General features: G+C 34.6%; 1 protein-coding gene across 3 annotated transcripts in view; it reads left to right on the top strand.

The window, feature by feature from the left end:
* GABRA3 (gamma-aminobutyric acid type A receptor subunit alpha3) overlaps window positions 1-24810 on the top strand; it is a 428833-nt gene that overhangs the window by 72134 nt on the left and 331889 nt on the right. The window contains exon 1 of one of the 3 annotated variants that reach the window (XM_066250023.1): window positions 6009-6050. The exons of the other annotated variants lie outside the window; for them this stretch is intronic. The gene's annotated coding sequence lies outside the window, so the exon portion shown is untranslated. Of the gene's footprint in view, window positions 1-6008; window positions 6051-24810 lie in introns of those variants that run through there. 3 annotated transcript variants of the gene reach the window in all.

Below are 24810 nucleotides of genomic sequence, written 5' to 3'. Positions count from 1 at the left end.
ATTGATAGTTTATGTTTCAAGGTATATTGATGTGTATCATCTCCAAGTACTAAAACAGCAGTGACTTTTTTTACACTATGGTCATCCTAAGCATATATCATGGTGTCTCCAACCATTACTATCTACTCCTAAACCAAGAAATTCCTTCTGTTTTGTGACTTTTTAATCATATATCATGACTATCTGTGCAATTTCCACTATGTGATTGTTTCCTTTGTACCTTTCTATATTCTCTTCCGTATATAGGTGTTAGTTCATTTTCCATGTTAGTGTGAATGTGCATAGGAAATTTCTGTTCCTATACTATGTTTGGGATTGTACTATAGATTTCTGCTCATACAGTATGATTTCTGTGAAAATGCAGTCATTGTCTACTACTGAATTGGGAATGGAATCTTCTGTATCATTAATACTAGTTTACTAATTGTGACAGCTTATTATTATTCTAAACCGCATTTTCCAGGACATCAGCTCACAATTCATAATCATTGAAATATGCCTTGTGATAAAATGTTCTGACTTCTGTGATGATTGCTCATGCACCACATACATTTGGTAATTGCCTATGTATATATCTACATATGTGACATTGCTGTCTGTATCAGCAATATAGCTGTCAGTTTCTTTACTGAGTGTATGTGTGTTTTAAATATGTCCATCAGAGGAAGCACAGCACAACTAATGCAAAGTGATGTTAGACAGTTTGATACACAAGTCACATTCTACTTACTGCTTTAGTTTCCTTGATTCTAAAATGATAGTAATAATAATGCTTAACTCATATGATTGTTGTGAGAGTAAAATATTTATCATATGTAAAGTTCTAGATCCTGACATACAATTAGTACTATATAAGAATAAACTATCTTTATCATTGTTATTATTATTATACTAGTCCTCTTTTCCTTTGTTCTCTGTCATGAGTGGACAGCCTGTGTTTTGAGATGGTCTTGGTTTACATTATCGTCAAATGCTTAAACATTGTGTCTTTACAAGCACACAAATGTAGTCTGAGCTTTTGCCATGATGTTACCTATCAGGTTATTGTCATCTGCTCCTGGACCATACCATGCCATCTTATATCATATTTTCTTAAATATTTTACCTTGTCTATGTCTTAACATACTTGTAGGTGCATCACCATGTTTATCTGATAAAGTCACATACCATAATTTTCTGCCTGTGACAAAATTATGTCTACTCTTGCAATGAGATTGCCATTTTCCATGTTATATAAATAAGTTTACATACCAAATTTATTTCCTTCTTCCTATTTTTAATAACTTTTTTTTATTTTTCTGAAGCTGGAAATGAGGAGGCAGTCAGACAGACCACCACATGTGCCTGACTGGGATCCACCCTGCATGCCCACCAAGGGGCGATGCTCTGCCCATCTGGGGCATTGCTCTGCTGCGATCAGAGCCATTCTAGCACCTGAGGCAGAGGCCATAGAGCCATCCTCAGTGTCCGGGCCAACTTTACTCCAATGGACCCTTGGCTGCGAGAGGGGAAGAGAGAGACAGAGAGGAAGGAGAGGGAGAAGGGTGTAGAAGCAGATGGGTGCTTCTCCTGTGTGCCCTGGCCAGGAATCGAACCCGGGACTACTGCACACCAGGCCGATGCTCTACCACTGAGCCAACTGGCCAGGGCTGCTTTTTCCTATTTTTTAAAAAAATTATATTTAAAAAATTAAATTTAACAGGGTGACACTGATCAATATAAGTACATAGGTTTCAGGTAAACATTTCTATAGCATTTGAACTGTTGATCATGTTGTATACCCATCACCAAAAGTCAAATAATTTTGTCACTTTATATTTGTCTATATTCAATTCCCCTCCACATTCCACTTCCCCTGGTGACTATTACACTTTTATTTATGTCCATGAGTCTCAGTTTTATATCCCACCTTATGTGTGAAATCATACAATTTTTAGCTTTTTCTGATTTACTAATTTAACTGAGTTAATGTTCTCAAGGACTATCCTTGTTGTAATAAATGGTAATATGTCATCATTTTATATTGCTAAATAATATTTCAAAGTACCACATCTTTTCTATTCAAATCTCTATTGAGGAACACTGGTTGTTTCCATGTCTTGGCCACTGTGAATAATGCTGTGATGAAGATGGGAGTTCATGTGTCTTTGCATACCAACATTATTGATTTTTGTGGGTAGATACCCAGTAGATGGATTGCTGAGTCATATGGCAGTTCTATTCTTAATTTTTTGAGGAACCACTATACTTTCTCCCATAATGGTTGTATTACTTTACATTCCCACCAACAGTGAATGAGGGTTCCTTTTTCTCCACAACCTCTCCAGTACTTGGTATTATTACCTGTTTTGTTAATAACAGCCAATTGAAAACGTGTGAGATGGTATCTCATTGTAGTTTTGATTTGGATTTCTCTAATAGCTAATGAAGATAAGCATCTTTTCATGTATCTGTTAGCCATTTATATGCCTTATTCGGAGAAGTGTCTGTTGAGGTCTTTTCCCCATTTTTAATTGCTTTGTTTGCTTGTCTATTGCTGAGCTTTGTGAGTTCTTTATATATTTTGGATACTAACTCCTTATCAGAGATTTTGTTTATAAATATCATCCTCCATTTGGTTGTCTATATTTTTCTTTTGTTGTCAGCTTCTTTTGCTGTGCAGAAACTTTTTATTTGATATAGTCCCATTCATGTATTTTTGCATTTACTTCCCTTGCCTTTATGGTCAAATTTATAAATTGTTCTCTACAGCCAAGGTCTATGAATTTGGGTACCTATGTTTTCCCCTATGGAATTTATTGTTTAAGATCTATATTTAGGTCTTCAATCCATTTTAAAGTAATTTTTGCACAGAAGGTCAGACTAGTCAAGTTTTATTCTTTCGCATGTGGCTTTTCAATTTTCTCATGACCATTTTTTGAACAGGCTTTTTTCCCTCCATTATGTGTTTTTGGCTCCATTGTCGAAGACTATTTGTTCATAAATATGTGGTTTTATTTCTGGGCTCTTGATTCTGTTTCATTGATCTCTATGTCTGTTTTTCTGCCAATACCATATTTTTTTGATTATCATAGCTCTATATTACAATTTGAAATCAGGTAGTGTTATACCTCCAGTTCCACCTTTTTTCCCTCAAAACTGATTTGGCTATTTGGGATTTCTTATGGTTCCATACAAACCGTGTGATTTTTTGTTCATTTTAAAAAAATAGATTAGGATTTTAAAGGGAATTGCATTAAATTTATATATTGCTTTGGGGAATATGGCCATTTTAACTATGTTGATTCTTCCAATCCATGCACATGGCATATTTTTTTCATTATATTGTGTCTTCTTCAAATTCTTTCAATATTTTTTTGTAGTTTTCAGTAAATTAGTCCTTTACATCCTTTGTTAAGTTTATTTCTAGGTAATTTATTTCTTTTTTGTTGTTGCAGTTGTAAAAGTGATTTTTTTTTAGTTCATTTTCTGAATTTTTATCGCTGGCATATAGAAAAGCAGTAGACTTTTGTATATTGATTTTGTATTCTGCAACTTTACTGAATAGGTTTATTGTTTCTAATAGTTTTTCAGTGGAGTTCTTAAGGTTTTCTATATACAGGATCATATCATCTGCAAAAAGTGATACCTTTACTTCTTTTTTCCTGATATAGATGCCTTTTATTTATTTCTCTTTCCTGATTGGTCTCATTAAGACTTCCAGTACAATTTTGAGTAAGAGTGGAGAGAGTGGGCATCCTTGTCTTTTTCCTGATTATAGAAGAAAATCCATCATTATTTTTATGATTTACTATGATATCAGGTGATGGTTTGTCATATATGCCCTTTATGTTGAGGTACTTTCCTTCTATACTCAGTTTACTGAGTGTTTTAAACATAAAGGGATGTCGTATCTCATCAAATGTCTTTTCTGCATCTATTGATAAAATCACATGATTTTGTTATTTATGTCATTGATGTGGTGTATTTCATTGATTGATTTCCATATGTTGTACCATCCTTCTGGTCTTAGGATGAATCCCACTTGATCATGATGTACTTTTTTAATGTATTGTAGTATTTGATTTTCTAGTACTTTGTTTTGGATTTTTGCATCTATATTCATTAGAGATATTTTGTTTGTAGTTATTGTGTGTGTGAGTGTGTGTGTGTGTATGTGTGTGTATTGTCTTTCCCAGGTTTTGGTATTAGGGTTATGTTAGCCTCATAAAATGTATTAGAGAGTACTGCTTCTTCTTTTATTTTTTGGAAGACTTTGGGAAAGATATGTACCAAATCTTCTTTGAATGTTTGGTAGAATTTATTAGTGCAGCCATCCGGACCTGGATTTTATTTTGAAGAGGTTTCTGATAGTTGTTTCAATTTCCTCCCTGCTTTTGAGCCTATTTAGTTTCTACACTTCTTCATGCCTCAGTCTAGGAAACTTGTACACTTCTAGGAACTTATTCATTTAATCTAGATTATTAAATTTTGTAGCATATAATTTTTCATAGCATTTTAATATCATTCTTTTATGTTTGTAATGCCTGTGGTAATTTCTTCCTTTTCATTTAAAAAAATTTTTTTTCTTGAGAGGATAGAAAGCAGAGACAGACTCCCACATGCACTCTGACCAGGATCCAACCAACAAGCCCCCTAGGGGGCGACACTCTGCCCATCTGGGGTCATTGCTTCATTGCAACTGGAGCCATTTTTTAGCACCTGAGGTGGAGACCATTGAGCCACCCTCAGTGCCCAAGGACAATTGCTTGAGCAAATTGAGCCATGGCTGCAGGAGGAAAAGAGAGAAAGAGAGAGAAAGAGAAAGAGAGAGAGAGAAAGATGAGGAGTGGTGGAGAAGCAGATAGGCACTTCTCCTGTGTGCCCTGACCATGAATTAAACCTGGGAGATCCAAATGCCAGGCTGACACTCTGCCACTGAGCCAACCAGCTGGGGCCCATTTTGTAAATATGAGTCTTTTCTCTTTTTTTTTTCCTTAGTGAGTCAATCCATGATTTTGTAAGTTTTATAGATCTTTTCTAAGAACTACCTCTTTGTTGTATTAATCTTTTCTATAGTTATTTTTTGTTCTCTATTTCATTTAGTTTATATCTAATTTTTACTGTATCCTTTCTTTTGCTGACCTTGGGTTTCCTTTGTTCTTTTTCTCGTTCCTTACGATGTAATTATAGGTTGTTTTCTTGGGATCACTCTTGTTTCTTGATATAAGCCTGTAATGATATAAACTTTAGTCTTATTACTGCTTTCATGCATCCCAGAAGTTTATTTTGTGTTGTCATTCTTGTTTGTCTGTATATATATTTTGATTTCTTCTTTTATTTCTCCTTTGATCCAGTTATTTCTTAGAAGTATGTTGTTTAATTTTTACCATTTGTGTGTTTCTTTACTTTGTTTTTGCAGTTGAATTCTAATTTTAAACCGTAATGGTCAGAAAATATGCTTGGCATAATTTTAATCTTTCTGAATTTGTTGATGTTAGTTTTGTGACCCAACATATGGTCTATCCTTGAGAATGTTCCATGCATTCTGGAAAAAAATGTACAATCTAATATTCTGGGATAAAGTGTCTTGTAAATGTCTATTGTATCCATTTGGCCCAGTGTGTCTTTTAAGGTTTGTATTTCTTTATTGATTGTGTTTGGATGATTGATTTAAAGATCTCAATGGCGTATTGAGATCTCCAAGTATGATTGTGTTTTTGTCTGTTTCTGTTTTTAGATCAGTTAATAGATGTCTTATATATTTGGTTCTCCATGTTTTGATACATATATATTAAGATGTGTTATGGCTTCTTGATAATATGTCCCCTTTATCATTATGAAATATCTATCTTTTTCTCTTGTTAACTTTTCTGTCTTGAAGCCGGCATTGTTAGATATTAGTATGGCTGCACCTACATTTCTTTGGGTATCACTTGCTTGGAGAGTCTCTTTAAAACCTTTTCCTTTAAGTTTACTTTTGTTCTCGCAGCTGAGATGTATCTCTTGAAGGCACCATATGACTGGGTTTTGCTTTCTGATCCAATCTGGCACTCTTTGTCTCCTTATTGGTGAGTCCAGTCCATTTACATTTAGGGTGATTATTAATGCTTGAGGATTTTCTATAACCAATTTATGTTTTATTTCCTAGTATCTCTGTGTCTTGTTTGGTTCTTCTGTTTTCTATTTTTGTCTGTTGTTTTTGCTTGGTGGGATAGTATTCCATAATTCTACCTCCATTTCTTCTTTTTTAAGTGATTTGATCAGTAGTGGCTCTTTTTTGTGCATTTTTACCTTTAGGTTATTAGAGAAAATTTTTTATATGTCCAACGGCTTTTTTTCTAATGAGTGCTTTTGCACTTCATCCTCCTTTATTACTGTAGATGTTTCTTCTCTCCCTTTTTATGTTATTGTCACAACTTATCCTTGTTTTCATTGTGACCTTGTTGGAGCTTTTACTTTTAGCTTTGATTTGTTTTGTTTTTGTTTGTTTATGGTTGAATACCCTACTTGAGTATTTCCTGCAGTGAGGGTTTTCTGATGATAAATTTTCTCAACTTCTATATGTCTTGAATAGGTTTTATTTCTCCTTCATATTTAAAGGAAATGTTTGAAGAGTATAGTATTCTTGGCTGATAATTCCTCTCTTTCAGTACTTTGAATGTGGGTCCACTCTCTTCTGGATTGTAGAGTCTTTGTTGAGGTGTCCAGTGATAACTTAATGAGCCTTCATTTGTATATTATGTTCTTCTTTTCCTTAGCTGCCTTGAGAATTCTTTCTTTGCCATTGATTTCTGACAACTTTATTACAATGTACCTTGGAGAAGATATGTCTGGGTTGCAGTAAGTCAGGATCCTGTTTGCTTCTTGGATTCAAGTATCTAACTTTTTCCATAGGCTTGGGAAGTTCTCATCAATTATTTGTTTGAATAGGCTCTCCTTTTCCTTCTCCCTCTCTTCTTCTTTTGATATACCTGTTAGTCTTATATTGCTCCTTCTGATGGAGTCATACAATTCTTGCAGAACTCTATCATTTTTTAAAAATTCATTAGTCTCTTTCTTCTTCTCTTTATAACATCCATAGCTGCCTCTCTTTAATATCACTGATTCTTTCTTCTATCTGGCCCATTCTATTAGCTATACTTTTTACCTCAGTTTTCAATTTATGTATTGAGTTCATCATCTCTGTTTTTAACATTTCAATATCCTTGGTGAAGTACTCATTTTGTTCATTAATTTGTTTTTAAGCTCATTAAGTTGCCTATCAGTGTTTTCTCACATCTCACTGAGTATTTTCCGAACCTTAATTTGAATTCTCTATCATTTATCTCTAAAGTTTTTATGTGACTATGTTTGCTTTTTGAAGATTCTTTTATTTATTTTTCTAAACTACATCTATTTCTTGTGTAGCCATGGTAGTTGATCTCTTCTTTCTTAATGACATTTGAGAATGGTATTGTTAAAGACTCTACAAAATAATCTAAAAAGTAAATGTTACAAATACTATAAAAAAAACCTTTTGAAAATAATGATAAGTAAAAAAGAACCCCCCAAACTAAGAGCAATACCCAGAAAAACAAGCAAAATACTCTCAAAAATAAGCAAAAAATATACAATTAATGAAAATGAAATTCAAAAGAAAAAATAAAAAATTTTCATTTTTCAGAGGTTTTTCCATTTTATTCCATGAGGAGTCACTTCATGTTACAAGTTTTAGCTCTGTGAAATTCCTGGGCTGACCTTCACTGAGATGTTGATGTCACAATGATATAGGCATGTCTGTGGTTGTATTGGTGGGTGGGCATGTTGTGAGGGCTTTACAGCTTTAGTAATCACAATACCAGGCCTCTAGGTTCTCCTCTTCACACCTCAAAAGACCAAGGAACCATACATAGAGCACCTCTGTTCTTCATGGAAGAGAGTGGTTCTGGAAAGTTAGCTGTTGTATCTGTCTCTGCCAGTCTACATACCCCAGGATGTGAAGGAGGCTAGATCTTGGAGACTGGGGGCCTACACTTTAGTTTTCTGTCTGTGTTCTGAGTGAGTGATGGCTGCTGGAAGACAGTGGGAACACTGGCCATGACCCCTCATCTGCTACTGCTTTGGTTTAGTATCTCCCACTCTGCCTCTTAATCTCACTACTGCTCTTGTTAGAAGGAGACCCAGTCACTCTTGGCTTCTCTCCTCTCCAAAACCTCTGCAGACAAAGCCTGGACAGTCCAAAATTTCTTTGTCTCTGGAGGCCCAGCAAAAAAACAAACAAACAAAATTTAGTCACTCTGGGCTTCACTCCTTTGCACAGCCCCAGTGGACAAAAACCCAGACAATTCTGGGCCTCTCTGCTCTCCAGAGCAACAGGGAATGCATCTTATCTTCCATCTCCCTTCTCAACCCTTCCTACCTTTAGTCCATTTGGTGCACAGATCTTTTAGGCAAGCCTGTGAGCACAGCTGGGGTTGTTTCACTGCATTATATCCATTCAATTTGTTGAAATTTCAAGAGGAAAGTCAGCAGTATCTCTCATGCCACCATTACTCTGATTTCAGTCACCATTTTCTTAATATGAACATTTAGATTATTTTTAAAGTTTCACTAATGTATTATATTTTGATAAATATCTTTGAAATTATTTTTTTTGCTTCTATATATATTTTTTTCCTGTTCAGTAGACAGTAGATTCCTAGAAGTAGAGTTACAGATTCAGATAATTTTTTTTTTTTGGTAAGCTTTTTATTCATGTTGCCAAATTGCTTTTAAGGAAGTTTGCATAGATTTATGCTCTCACTATCAGATATACATATGAAATTACTCTCTTGTCCTATATTAAACAAAATTACTTAGGATTTAAAAACTTTTGTTCATTTGATAAATGAAGGTATGCCTCAATTGTTTAATTCATTTTTTGAATTATCTTAAGACTAAGTTTTAAAAAAATCAATATAATCAATATTATAATATTTTTGCATCTAAATGTACATATAACTTATTTTTCTAAATTGTAATTTAAAATACAGCTAATGCTCAACTTACAACCACAATTGGTTCTGACAGACCAGTCATAACATGATTTGGTCGTAAGTTGAGTAGGCTATATGTACAGTACTGTAAAATGATGTTATAAAAATCTTTAAGTCATATTTTATCATAATTTTCTTTCATATTGTTATATATCATAATATAGATATCTTGGGAGGGGTTTGATGAAAAATATGCAAGACACAAAACACAAATTGCTGTACCGAGTCTGGGATAACAGTTGAAATGGTGCACACAGAGATGGTAGTGCTGATGGAAGCTGGTCCACACTGTCATATGCTCAGCTGGACAACACTTGTGCTGCTAGACGCGGAGCAGTCGTGGCTAGCGATTTTGGTCATAAAGTCGAATGGTCATAAGTTGCATAGGTTGTAAGTCGATCAATACCTGTATGAGATATAACACATATATAAATATCATTTAAAAATGCACATTGTAAGTCAAACTAAAAAGCTTCTGCACAGCAAAAGAAACCACCAGAATAAAGAGGCATCTACCATAATATAAAAAATATTTGCAAATAGCAGGTATGAAAAGGGGCTAATATGCAAAATGTATAAAGAACTCATGCAACTTAACACCAAACAAACAAACAATCCATTTAAAAAATAGGCAGAGGACCTGAACTGACACTTCTCTAAAGAAGACGTACAAGTGGCCAACAGATATATGGAAAGATGCTCAACTTTACTAGTTACTAGAGAAATGCAAATCAAAACTGCAATGAGGTATCACCTCAAACCTGTTAGAATGGCTATTATCAATAAAACAGGTAAAAACAAGGGTTGAAGAGGCTGTGGAGGAAAAGGAACTTTAATTCACTGCTGATGGGAATGTAAACTGGTATAGCCACTATGGAAAATGGTGTGAATCTTCCTAAAAAAATTAAAAATAGAGTTACCGTATGACCCAGCAACCCATCTTCTGGGTATCTACTCAAAAAACTTTAAAATATCTATTCACAAACATATACACCCCTATGTTCATTGAAGCATTATTTATGATGGCCAACACATGGAAACATCTGAAGTGTTCTTTGCTAGATGATTAGATAAAAAGTGGTATATATATACAATGTGGTACTACTCAGCCATAAGAAAAGGAAAAATACTAACATTTGTGACAACATGGATAAATCTTGAGTATATCATGCTGAGCAAAATGTCAAACAGAAAAAGTTAAGAACCATATTATTTTATTCGTATATGGTATATAATACTGAAAACCAAAAAAGAACAAACAAGAAATACAAAAAGTCACACAGACAACAGTATGGTGGTTACCAGAGGAAGGGGGTGGGCTTTATTAAAAGGTATTGGGGATCAAATATATGCTGATGAAAGGCTTGACTTTGGGTCGTGAGCACACAATGTGGTATGCATAGTGTTGGGATTCAGCTGGTTCTCATTAGTTCAGCAGAACTGATACCTAATTTCTTGTTGAGTTCAGTTAAAATGACACTTGTTATCAGGGTTCTCTCTAAGGTGGGGACCTGGGCAGCCACTCAATGTGGAAATCACAAACTTACATTTCTTACTTTTTTTTTAATGTTCATCTGTGCAAGAGCATATTCTAAGAGACCATAGTAATGTTCATTCTGTCCATAGGTGAAAAAAATTTGACGGAACTATGCTTGTGATATTTATTTATTCATTTAATAAAAATCATTATACCTTTGATGAAATACTACATTTTAATTCTCTCACATTTGTTACTTCAGTAAACAAACATATAACATAAAGAGAAAAAGTGCCAAATAACCAGAGGATGATAACTTGTATTGTTATTTTGTCAGTTATTATTTACTATTTTTCATTAATATTTCAATATTCTTATAACAATCTAGTTTTGTGTATTTCCTTTATTGTTCTTATTTAAGTGTTAAATGCTTGAAATAAACTACTTTTTGATATATCATTTTTATATACTTGAAACGGTCATTAGGGCAGAGAATGGTTGTTAAATTATTTGAATCTTACCACTGAATAGACAGATGATATATCATACAGCTGTACACTTGAAACCTATATAATCTTATTAGCCATTGCTACCCCAATAAATCTAATTTTAAAAAGTGCACTGTTTAAGAATAATTGTAAGTATAAAATAAACATCTATATAACCACTATCTATGTCATGTTCTACAAATTGTGGGAACTCCTGAAAACTGGGTAATTAACCGATTTCTCATCTCAACCTTTTCTTTCCCCACTGGACATAACCACTATTCTAAATCTTGTTTTTCTTTATAGCTTTATCACATGAATTTTCAAATTAGCTTAGTTTAACCTTTTAAAAAATTTATATAAATGGAAGCATCTTGTGTTACATTGTTCTTTGCTTTGTTTGCTTAACATTAGGTTTGTAAGGTGTATTCAAGATAAATTGTACTTTGTTCTGTTTCATTGTTGTTTGGTATTCTGTTGCATGAATATATCATTATTTATCCATTTTATTTTAAGATGGACATTAAGGTTGTTTCCAGTTATTTTTTAGAACAGTGTTGCTATGAATATTTTTTTATACTTACAATTATCCTGGTGCATTTATGCAAAGTTTCTTCAAGTTATGTCTATCTGTGGAAATGGGGAAATGATGGACAATGGGCCTGAGTATCATCAACCTTACAGTCTAAGGCCAAACTGTTTCCCAAGGAAGTTGCACCATTTTCAAACTCCCACCAATAGTGTGGGGAAATTTCTTTTGCTTCATGTCCTTGCTAAAGTTGGTGTTATAAGATTTTAAGATTTTTGTCAATTGATGAAAATGTAATGTGAGAACATGGTCCTAATTTTCATTTACATGATTTCAATGAAATATGTGCATTTCTTGAGGTTAATGACAATTTGGAGTGCCTCTTTTGTGAGTACCTCTTCAAGTTCTTTGTTCATTTTTGCTATTGGGTTTTCTCTTTTTCTTGTGGTGCTATAGGAATTTTTAGTGTACTTTGGTTAATATTCCTTTACCAGATGTATGTACAGTGTTATACCAGAATATAACATTTTAAATTTGTTCTTTACATTTTTTTCTTATATCTTTTGATAAATGAAGTTTTGGATTTTACTGTACTCTATTTTACCAATTGCTTTCTTTATGGTTAGCACATTTTGTACATTTAAAAATACTTTCTTCAAATTTGTGAAGAAGTACAATTCTACTATGTGGTATTTAGAGTTTTGACTTTCATAGATCTTTTACACAACTGTAATAAATTTTTATGTACTATAAGTAATTTTCCAATTTAATTGTTGTGTAAAATATGAAAATAACCAATTGTCCTAGGAGGGGTTATAGAAAATTTGCTATTTACCAGGCAATTCTTCAGTGATACCTTAGTCATAAATCAAGTGTCCATCTATGTCTGGGTTTGTTTCTGAGCTCTCTGTTCTGTTCTCTGTTCTGCCCCAATTGCAATTTTTCAAAACAGTCTTGATGTCAGTAGAGCAAGTAATTTTCACCTGTTCTTCTTTTAGACTTTAAAATGCTGTTCCTGGTCCTTTGTAATACCATATAAATTTTGAAATCAGCTTATCAAGCCTAATTAATTAATTAATCAATTAAAAATACATCTTGACAATATTGTGTTAAAGTTGTGTCTCTTCATTAATTTAGGTCTTTGTCATCTCTCTTAATAAAGTTCTATGCTTTTCCCCTTCAGAGGATGTTTACATTATTTGTTAGATTTATTCCTAGGCCTAGGTATTTCTTAATTTTATGTTCTTATAGATGTAGTGTTTAAAATTACTTATATAATTATTTATATTTAGAATTTTATTGATTTGTGGATATTAATTTCATATGTAGCTACCTTGATCAACTTACAAATTCTAAAAATTTATATACTGATTATCTAGGATTATATATATATATATATATATTTATATTTATCCAGATAATTCACATTTTGTTTCTTTCCAAACTTTATCTCTTTCCTCACTCTTTTCTTTTTTCTTATTGTTATTTTGTTCTACTATCTGTGTATTTCAATAGAAGGTAGAATAGGAGTTACTTCCTGTTTCTGATCACAAAGGGATAGTTTTAATAATTTCTTCCTCATATGTTGTTTTCTGTAGGTTGTTTTGTAGATACCTACCATATTAGATCCAATTTGAAATTTCCTTCTATTCTTACTTATATTGATATCATAACTTTCAATAATCTATTGTTGTTGAAGAGTTATATTAATTGATATTCTAATATTTAACTGACCTTGAATACCTAGGATAAACTCAATTTGGCCATAATGTATTATTTATTTTAGATATTGGATATAATTTGGTAAGTTTCTTCTGTAGTTTTGCCAGTGATTTTTTTCTCTCTTGCTGAAATTGTCAGGTTTTAATATTAAGGTTATGCTGATCTAGTAAGACAAACTAGGGATAGTGTATCTTTTATTGTCTTGTGGATGAATTTACATATAATTTATATTGTTTCTTCCTTGAATGTTTAGCAAAACTCTGGTAAAGCTATATGGCCCTTAGTTTTACTTGTGGACAGATTGTTTACTAATATTTCAATTTCTTTACTGCTTATAAGGCTATTCATATTCTCTAATTCTTTCTTGTTTTAGTTTTTAAATTTTATTTAGAAAATTAACTTTATCTGGGTGACATTGATCAATAAAAGTATGTAGGTTTTAGGTAAACATTTATATAGCATTTGAATTGTTGATTATATTGTATACCTATCACCCAAAGTCCAATCATTTTGTCACTTTATATTTGTCCTTTTTTACACCCTCCCCTTCACCCCTTCTGTTCCCCCCTCTTCCCTTCCCTTTCTCCACATCACCTTTCCCCCTAGTAACCACTTCACTTTCATCTATGTTCATGAGCCTCAGTTTTATATTCCACCTATGTGTGAAATCAGACAGTTCTTAGCTTTTTCTGATTTATTTATTTCACTCAGTATAATCTTCTCAAAGTCCATCTAAATGTCACCATGTCATCATTTCTTATGGCTGAGTAGTATTCCATTGGATATATGTACCACATCTTTCTTATCCAATCCTCTATTAAGGGACACTTTGGTTGTTTCCATATCTTAGTCACTATGAATAATGCTGCAATGAGCATGGGGGTGCATGTGTCTTTACATGCCAATGTTTTTGAGTTTTGGGGTAGATACCTAGTAGAGGGATTGCTAGGTCATATGATAGTTCTATTATTAATTTTTGAGCTACCACCATACTTCTTCCCATAATAGTTGTACTTATTTACATTCCCACTGGAAGTGAATGAGGTTTCCTTTTTCTCCACAGCCTCTCCAAAACTTATTACCTGTCTTGTTGATAATAGCTAATCTAACAGCTGTGAGGTGGTATCTCACTGTAGTTTTGATTTGCATTTGTGTAATGCAATTTTTTTTGTGACAGAGACAGAGAGATTCAGAGAGAAGGACATATAGGGACAGACAGGAAGGGAGAGAGATGAGAAGCATCAATTCTTTGTTGCAGCACCTTAGTTGTTCACTGATTGCTTTCTCATATGTGCCTTGACTGGGAGACTACAGCTGACTGACCCCTTGCTTGAGATGAGCCCACGCTCAAGCAAGTGACCTCAGGGTTTCGTATCTGGGTCCTCTGCGTCCCAGTCCAATTCTCTATACACTGCACCACCACCTGGTCAGGCTATTAAGTTATATTTTTTTTAGGAATTTGTTCCTTTGGTCTAAATCTTCAAGTAAGTAGTCATAGTGCTATACAACTACACTCTTTTTATAAAACAACAACAACAATTGAATTTATTGGGGTAACATTGGTTAATAAAATTATATACTTTTCAGGTGTATAATTCAATAATATATCATCTGCATATTGTATTATGTGTTCACCACTTCAAGTCTCTTTCCATATTCACTTACCTCCCATTTTTCCTCTTCTAACTTTTCCCTACCCTTTTCATCTGGTAATCAACACACAATTGTCTATCTTTATGAGTTTATTTTCTTTTCCTTAATCACTTCACTTTTTCTTCACCTAGCCCCAAAATGTCCTACTTAATGTTAGTTATTTCACCTTTGGCTTTCTTAATCATCTCTTTCTACTTCAAAAGTCATTATATATTCACATCTTTATTAATATTTTCTTTCTCTATAAGCTTATTTTGATCTTTTTTTCTAAGTGATTGGTATATATGCTTAACTCATTACTCTTTTTCCTTTTTAATATTCAATATATACATATAAACCCTCATGGTTTGCCTTAAGTTCTGTTAGTTACATGCTGCAAGTTTTAAAGGTGGCTTTGTGATTTTACAATTAAAATGTTCTAATTCGTATTTTGATTTTATTTTATTATGAGTAATGTATATTTTATATTGTTTCAATCATTTGAAATTTGTCATTATTTGCTTTAAAATCTCATCAGTATATCTGTAAGATTAAAAATAATGTTTAATTTTACCATCAATAAGTGCAGTTATTCTATATATTTCCACTATGTAAGGTTTATTATTCATTTTTGTTAAAATCTTCCATATCTGTTCTGATTTTAAAAATCTATTCAATTTTTCAATTTCTATAAGGGCTGTGTTAAAGTTTCCTACAATGACCACATAACTATATTTATGTTTCTTTGTAGTTCTTTTGATTTTTGCTTTACATACTTTGAAGCTGTGTTGTAAGACTTTATTATACTTCTCAGTAAGTTGGATCTTTAATTATATGGAATTTTCATTATATCTAGTAAAAGCTTTGAATTAAAGTCTTTATTTCCTCAATTTTTAAATAATGTTTTGGCTAATATTTACATAGCATATCTTTTTGTTTTTACTTTCAAATTTTCTCTTCCCTAATGTTTTAGAATAACTCTTATAAACTACATCATTATTTTATTTTATTAATCTAGTATGAGAACCTTTTTGTTTGAACTGAGCCCTTAATTCATTTACATAATATAATAATACTAATCTTGTATCTGAGTTTGAAACTATCATCTTTTCCTGACCTGTGATGGTGCAGTGGAAAAAGTATCAACCTGGAATGCTGAGCTTGCTGGCTCAAAACCCTGGGTCTTGCCTAGTCAAGACACATGTGGGAGTTGATGCTTCCTGCTCCTTCCCCCTCCTCTCTCTCTCACTCTTTCTCTTTACTCTGTAAAAGGAATAAATAAAAAATTTAAAAATATTTTTAAAAAGAGACAGTCATCCTCTTTTGATGCTTTCCATATTGCCTGCCTATTTTATGTTCATTTTTTTTCTTTCATTTCTTTTATATTTGGATTGATAGTTCTCAAATCATTTGATTTTTCTCTTCTTTGAGTATAGAAGATATAATGTCTGTTTCTATTTATATTTAGTGTGTGTGCTGGTAAGACATTCACTTTACATTTTTTTATTTTTATTAATTTTAATGCAGTGACATTGATAAATCAGGGTACATATGGTCAGAGAAAACATCTCCAGATTATTATGACATTTGATTATGTTGCATACCCCTCACCCAAAGTCAAATTGTCTTCCGTCACCTTCTATCTGGTTCTTTTGTGCCCCTCCCATTCCCCCATTCCCTCTCTTTCCTTCCTCGACCCCTCCCCACCCCCTGTTAACATCACATTCCTGTCCATGTCTCCGAGTCTCATTTTTATGTCCCATCTATTTATGGGTTCATACAGTTCTTAGTTTCTTCTGATTTACCTATTTCACTCCATATAATATTATCAAGGTTCATCCATGTTATTGTAAATGATCTGATGTCATCATTTCTTATGGCTGAGTAGTATTCTATAGTATATATGTACCAAAACTTTTTTTTTTGTATTTTTCTGAAGTTGGAAATGGGGAGGCAGTCAGACAGACTACCGCATGTGCCTGACCGGGATCCACCCGGTATGCCCAACAAAGGGTGATGCTATGCCCATCTAGGGTGTCACTCTGTTGCAACCAGAGCCATTCTAGCACCTGAGGCAGAGGCCACAGAGCCATCCTCAGCACCCGGGACAACTTTGCTCCAATGGAGCCTTGGCTGCGGGAGGGAAAGAGAGAGACAGAGAGGAAGGAGAGGGGGAGCAGTGGAGAAGCAGATGGGCACTTCTCCTGTGTGCCTTGGTCAGGAATCAAACCCGGGACTCCTGCATGCCAGGCTGACATTCTACCACTGAGCCAACCGGCCAGGACCTGTACCAAAACTTTTTAATCCACTCGTCCACTGATGGACACTTGGGCTGTTTCCAGATCTTCGCTATTGTGAACAATGCTGCCATAAACATGGGGGTGCATTTCTCCTTCTGGAGCAGTTCTATGGTGTTCTTGAGGTATATTCCTAAACGTGGGATAGCTGGGTAAAATGGCAGTTCAATTTTCAATTTTTTGAGGGATCTCCATACTGTTTTCCACAGAGGCTGCACCAGTCTGCATTCCCACCAGCAGTGCAGAAGGGTTCCCTTTTCTCCACATCCTCGCCAGCACTTATTCTGTGTTGTTTTATTGATGAGCGCTATTCTGACCGGTGTGAGGTGATATCTCATTGTGGTTTTAATTTGCATTTCTCTAATGATTAGTGATTTGAGCATTTTTTCATATGCCTATTGGCTATCTGTATGTCCTCTTTGGAGGAGTGTCTATTCATTTCTTTTCCCCATTTTTTGATTGGATTGTTTGTCTTCCTGGTATTGAGTTTTACAAGTTCTTTATAAATTTTGGTTATTAACCCCTTATCAGATGTACTGTCAAATATGTTCTCCCATTGTGTAGTTTGTCTTTTTATTCTGTTCTTATACTCTTTGGCTGTGCAAAAGATTTTTAGTTTGATATAGTCCCATTTGTTTATCCTGTCTTTTATTTCACTTGCCGATGGAGACAAATCAGCAAATATATTACTGCGAGATATGTCGCAGAGCTTACTGCCTATGTTTTCTTCTAAGATGCTTATGATTTCATGGCTTACATTTAAGTCTTTTATCCATTTTGAGTTTATTTTTTGAATGGTGTAAGTTGGTGGTCTAGTTTCATTTTTTTGCAGGTAGCTGTCCAATTTTCCCAACACCATTTATTGAAGAGGCTGTCTTTACTTCATTGTATGCCCTTACCTCCTTTGTCAAATATCAGTTGTCCATAGAGCTGTGGGTTTATTTCTGGGTTCTCTGCTCTGGTCCATTGATCTATATGCCTGTTCTTATGCCAGTACCAGGCTGTTTTGAGTACAATGGCCTTGTAGTATAGCTTGATATCAGGAAGTGTGATACCTCCCACTTTATTCTTCTTTTTTAACATTGCTGAGGCTATTCCTGTTCTCTTTTGGTTCCATATAAATTTTTGGAATATGTGATCTATATCTTTAAAGTATGTCATTGGTATTTTTATTGGTATTGTATTGAATTTATAAATTGCTTTCGGTAATATAGACATTTTAATGATGTTTATTCTTCTTAACCATGAGCATGGTATATGCTTCCACTTATTTGTATCTTCCTTGATTTCTTTATCAATGTTTTATAATTTTCCAATTAAAAGTCTTTAATCTCCTTGGATAAATATACTCCTAGGTACTTTATTTTTTTGGTTGTAATAGTGAAGGGATTGCTTCCTTAATTTCTATTTCTGACTGTTCATTGCTTGTGCATAAAAATTCCTCTGATTTCTGAGTATAAATTTTATATCCTGCCACTTTGCTAAATTCAGTTATCAAGTCCAGTAGTTTTTTGACTTAGACTTTAGGGTTTTCTATATACAATATCAAATCATCTGCAAATAATGATAGCTTTACTTCTTCTTTTCCAACTTGAATGCATTTTATTTCTTATTGTTGTCTGATTGCTGTGGCTAGGACTTCCAGGACTATGTTGAATAGGAGTGATGAAAGGGGGCACCCCTGCCTTGTTCCTAATCTTAAGGGGATTGCTTTTATTTTTTGCGCATTGAATATTATGTTTGCCATGGGTTTGTCATAGATGGCCTTTATCATGTTGAGGTATGTTCCCTGTATTCCCACTTTGTTGAGAGTTTTGATTATGAATGGGTGCTTGATTTTATCAAATGCTTTTTCTGCATCTATTGAAGTGATCATGTGGTTTTTCTCTTTCCTTTTGTTTATGTGATGAATCACTTTGATTGAGTTGTGAATATTGTACCAGCCTTGCCTCCCTAGAATAAATCCCACTTGATTGTGGTGTATGATTTTTTCCATATATTGTTGGTTCCAGTTTGCTAATATTTTGTTCAGGATTTTAGCATTTAAATTCATCAGGGATATTGGCCTATAATTTTCTTTTCTTGTATTGTCTTTCCCTGGTTTTGGAATCAGAATTATGCTCACCTCATAAAAGAAGCTTGGAAGTCTTCCTTTCTCTTGATTTTTTTGAAATAGCTTGAGAAGGATAGGAGTTAGTTCTTCTTTGAATATATGGTAGAATTCACTTGTGAAGCCATCTGGCCCAGAACTTTTTTTTGTTGGGAGTTTTTTGATAACTCTTTTGATCTCATTATGTGTAACTGGTCTGTTTAGGTTTTCTGATTTTTCCAGATGTATTTTTGGAAGATTGTATATTTCAAGGAATTTGTCCATTTCATCTAGGTTGTCTAGTTTTTTGGCACACAGTTCTTCATAGTATTTTCTTACAATATTTTGTATTTCTGTTGTGTCAGTTGTTATTTCTCCACTCTCATTTCTAATTTTATTTATTTGATTCCTCTCTCTTTTTTCTTGGTGATTCTGGTTAAATGTTCATCGATCTTGTTTACCTTTTCAAAGAAGCAGCTCCTGGTTTCATTGATTCTCTGTATTGTTTCTTTAGCCTCTATGTCATTTATCTCTGGTCTGATCATTATTATTTCCTTCCGTCTACTACATTTGGTCTTTACTTGCTGTTCTTTTTCTAATTCTTTTAAATAAAGGGTTAAGTTGTTTATTTGAGCTTTTTCTAGCTTCTTAAAGTGTGCCTGTAATGCTACAAACTTCCCTCTCAGTACTGCTTTCACTGTGTCCCATAAATTTTGAGTTGTTGTATGCTCATTATCATTTGTTTCTAGTAATTTTTTAATTTATTCTTTGGTTTCATTCTTAATCTATTCATTATTTAACAACCTGCTGTTTAGTTTCCATGTGTTTGAGAATTTTTCAGTTCTTTTGTTGTGGTTGACTTCTAGTTTTATGCCATTGTGATCAGAGAAAGTGCTCACTATGATTTAAATATTCTTAATTTTGTTGAGACCACTTTTGTGCCCTAACATGTGATCATCCTAGAGAATGTACCATGAGCACTTGAAAAGAATGTATATTCTGCTGCTTTAGGGTGAAAGGATCTGAAGATAACTATTAAATTGAGCTGATTTAGTGTGTTTTTTAAGTCTGCTGTTTCTTTGTTAATTTTATTTCTTGAGGATCTATCTAGTGATGATAGTGGGGTATTAAAATCCCCTACTGTTATAGTATTGCTGTTGATTTTGCCCTTTATATCCATCAAAATCTGCTTTATATATTTAGGTGCTCCTATATTAGGTGCATAGATATTTATAATAGTTATATCTTCCTGTTGGATTGCTCCCTTTATCATTATGTAGTAGCCTTCTTTATCTCTTACTATATTCTTTGTTTTAAAGTCCATTTTGTCTGATATAAGTATTGCTACCCCAGCTTTTTATTATTTCTTCTTTTTTTTTTGTATTTTTCTGAAGCTGGAAACAGGGAGAGACAGTCCGACAGACTCCCGCATGCGCCTGACCGGGATCCACCCAGCACACCCACCAGGGGGCGATGCTCTGCCCCTCTGGGGTGTCGCTCTGTTGCGACCAGAGCCACTCCAGTGCCTGGGGCAGAGGCCAAGGAGCCATCCCCAGCGCCCGGGCCATCTTTGCTCCAATGGAGCCTCGCTGCAGGAGGGGAAGAGAGAGACAGAGAGGAAGGAGAGGGGGAGGGGTAGAGAAGCTGATGGGCACTTCTCCTGTGTGCCCTGGCCGGGAATTGAACCCGAGACTTCTGCACGTCAGGCTGATGCTCTACCACTGAGCCAACCAGCCAGGGCCTTTATTATTTCCATTTGCATCAAATGTTGTTTTTTTCCCATCCTTTTACCTTCTATGTGTACCTTTTGTTTTAAGGTGTGTCTCTTGTAGACAGCATATGTATGGGTCATGGTTTCTTATCCACACAGCTACCCTATGTCTTTTGATTGGATCATTTAATCCATTTACATTTAAGGTTATTATTGATGTGTACTTGTTTATTGCCATTTTATTCTTTAAAGCTGTATTCCTCTTTTGCTCTATTCTTTTCCCATTTTGATCTGTTTACAGCATGCCCCTTAAAATTTCCTGCAGCATTGGTTTGGTTGTAATGAATTCCTTGAGTTTTTTTTTTTTTTTTTGTCTGGGAAGCTTTTTTTTTTTTTTTTTCCTTCAATTTTAAATGATAGCCTTGCTGGATAAAGTAGTCTTTGTTGTAGGTTCTTGTTCTGCATTACTTTGAATATTTCTTGCCATTCCCTTCTGGCCTCAAGTGTTTCTGTTGAGAAGTCGCATGTCATCCTTATGGGGGCTCCTTTGTAGGTGATAGTATTCTTTTCTGTAGAAGCTTTTAATATTTTCTCTTTATCACTTAGCTTTGGTATTTTAATTATGATATGTCTTGGTGTAGATTTCTTTGGGTGTCTCTTTAATGGAGTTCTCTGTGCTTCTTGAACATGTGAGAGTTTCTCCTGAATTAATTTAAGGAAGTTTTCAGCTATGTTATGATTGAACAAAGTCTCTGTCCCTTGTTCTTTCTCTTCTTCTTCAGGAACCCCTATGATGCGGATGTTATTTCTCTTCATGTTGTCACAGAGCTCTCTTAGAGTTTCCTCAGACTTTTTGAGTCTCTTTTCTCTTTTCTGCTCTGCTTCCATGCCTTCATTCAACTTGTTCTCCAACTCTCTGATTCAATCCTCAGCTTCATCCTTACTGTTTTTAATTTCTTCCTTTGTGGTCTTCATTTGTGATATTGTATTTGTCATCTTCAACTGACTTATTTTTAATATTTTAATATCCTTTTTTATACTTGCTATTTCTTTATTTAAGTGTTCATAGGGACCATGCATTGTTCTAAGATCCATAAGCATCCTACGAATCATTATTTTAAACTCTGCATCCTAAAGTTTGGTTATTTCCATATCACTCAGTTTATTTTCTGGAGGTTTTACTTGTGGTTTCATTTAGATTGTACTTTTATGTCTTCTTATTATGTCTTTTTGTTTTGGTGTGTTGTTTGTAGAGCTGGTTGAGTCTAGGCTTGGTGTTGTCTGCCTCCAATTTTCAGTTTTGTTATTTCTAGGTCTTCTTGGGTTGGCTTCAACTTTTGTTTGTAGTCCACTGTCAGATTTGGCTTTTCTAGAAGAGCTGCTTTGATGTTTCAATCTGTTTTTTTCCTTCTCTGTTTTCTTAACAAGGTGGTAGTCTTGTTTACTGATATTTGCAGGGGGCTTATTTGAAAGTATATCCAGGAATTTTGGGTGTAACCTGAGACTCTGAAGGCCTGATCTTCCAGTTACTCTTTCCAGGGATGGGGTGTTTTCTCAGCTTCAATAGGGAGAGGTGTATTTCAGATCTCCATGGAGACTTGAGTTACTGCCTCTCCTTTCCACTTCTTGTTGTCAGCTCTGTGTCTTGTTGCACTGATTGGAGCTGGAGAGATATCTGGAAATGGGTTACCATGAACCACTTTAGTCTTGTATTGTGTGGAAGGATAAACCTCTCCCCCAGCTTTGGCCACCTCCAGCACTGGATGAGTCTGCTTCTCAGGTCATGGCATGCATTTTTCTGCCCCTAACTGTCTGTCTCTCCCCCCTTTCCTTTTGGAAGACAAGGTAGTCCTTTCCACACACCTCATTTCTAGGTCCCCAGGCAAGTGGTTGTGAGCAATATTTTTTGCTCTTTTCTTTGGAGTGAGAGCCCTTCTGGGCTCTCAGCCTCATCCCTCCCCTTCATTCCTGTAAGCAGGGGATACCCACTGCTCCTCAGTGCTCCCTACTGGGCTCAGTGTGGCTTCTTCTTTGCTCCTTGTTTTGTTTTTTGTTTTTGTATGTTTCTGAAGCTGGAAATAGGGAGAGACAGTCAGACAGACTCCTGCATGCACCCGACTGGGATCCACCCGGCACACCCACCAGGGGCGACGCTCTGCCACGACCAGAGCCATGCTAGCACCTGGGGCAGAGGCCAGGGAGCCATCCCCAGCACCCAGGCCATCTTTGCTCCAATGGAGTCTTGGCTGCAGGAGGGGAAGAGAGAGACAGAGAGGAAGGAGGGGAGTGGAGAAGCAAATGGGCGCTTCTCCTATGTGCTCTGGCTGGGAATCAAACCCAGGTCCCTCACACGCCAGGCCAACGCTCTACCACTGAGCAAACCAGCCAGGGCCGCTCTTTGGTTTTTGAGAGCTGTTCTTATAATCCAGAGTTGGTTTTTTATGCTGATTGTTCCTAAATTAATTTGTAATCCTGTTTGGTATGAGCTGGGAGTCTGTGCATCTACCTACTCTACTGCCATCTTTAGGTCCAATATTACATTTTTTTATGCTTTAGAGAGTAAGCGAGTAGAAAGGAAAAACACTGAAATGTGTGGGTCAGATAAGAAAATTACTGAAATAAAATCAATAAGCACAAGACAGGGAGAGGGTCCAATGCACATAGACAGACCTGGTAAGAAGGAAAAGATAGAGTATATGGCTCAGATTTGGGTGATTTGATATGACGGATATTAGGAAGATGAGGTTTTCTGATTTTTTTTTTTTTATTCTTGGTAAAATAAGAAGCAAGAGCCTGGGAGAAGAGTTATTGGATATTTAAAGAGAGAAAGAAACAAAAGTTTTTTCAGTGGGAGAATAAATTTGTAAAATGTAAAAGGATTGTAGGAAATCTGATGTTGAAGAAATTTTAAAGAGAGAACAGTCAGGCATAATTATGCATTTTTATCAAACTATACTTAAACACTCATTTGCAGGCAAAAAAATGGATTTAATCAGTGTTTATATTTTCCCTGTAAGTTACAACAGAGTAAGAGTGGCAAGTATGTTCAGAATATATACCAGAGAATAATTTATAATGATTTTGATTGTGGATTATGTATATAAGTAAGGTAAGAAAGTAAATAAGACCTGAAGGTAAGAATTTAAAGGTGTAGGGTGAAGTGATTAAAGATTAAGAAAATATAAGAATTAACATTATAAACCTTTGGATAGAAAGTGTTGGAAAGATGTGGTCAGATAGTTATTTGCAATCATGGATTTGTAAATAAGATTTAGGAACATAGGAATGAATAACTAGATAAGGTAGAGCTGAGGATCATTGGATGTCAAGAGGTCAAAGTAGTGACCTGTACTTAAAGTAAGCAGGTATTACTATATATCAATAATGTTAAATACTATACATAAATTATGCTATTTAATTCTCATAATACTCCTATAAGATAGTATTATTATTACCAACATTTTATAGATGAGAATATTGAAAACCACTCACCCAATGTCATATTTCTATGTAACATATCAAGAACTAGGACTGAGATGTTTCTGACTCTTAAAAACTTTAATAATAGCAATACTTTGAGGATAGATGGAATTTGATGGCCTCAAATGAAACTCTGGAGTCAAAATGAGGCAAAAAAATGTCAGGAAGAGGATCCAAGATTGTGGTGGGAATATGTGTATGTTACACTAATCTCCTCTTAAGACCAAAGAGGAATTACAACTAAACTATAGAACAATCAACCTGAGTAATCAACTGAAGGCTAGCTGAGCAAAATCTTATAACTAAGGATTTACAGAAGAAGCCACATTGAGAACAGCAAGAAGAGCAGAGATGTGAAAAAGGTTGGCCTTGCTCTCACATGAGCTGCT

The sequence above is a fragment of the Saccopteryx bilineata genome, chromosome X, assembly GCF_036850765.1.
Source record: "Saccopteryx bilineata isolate mSacBil1 chromosome X, mSacBil1_pri_phased_curated, whole genome shotgun sequence".
Classification (NCBI taxonomy): domain Eukaryota; kingdom Metazoa; phylum Chordata; class Mammalia; order Chiroptera; family Emballonuridae; genus Saccopteryx; species Saccopteryx bilineata.
Note: the sequence above shows the minus strand (reverse complement) of the source record. Positions and strands in the feature narration are given on the sequence as shown.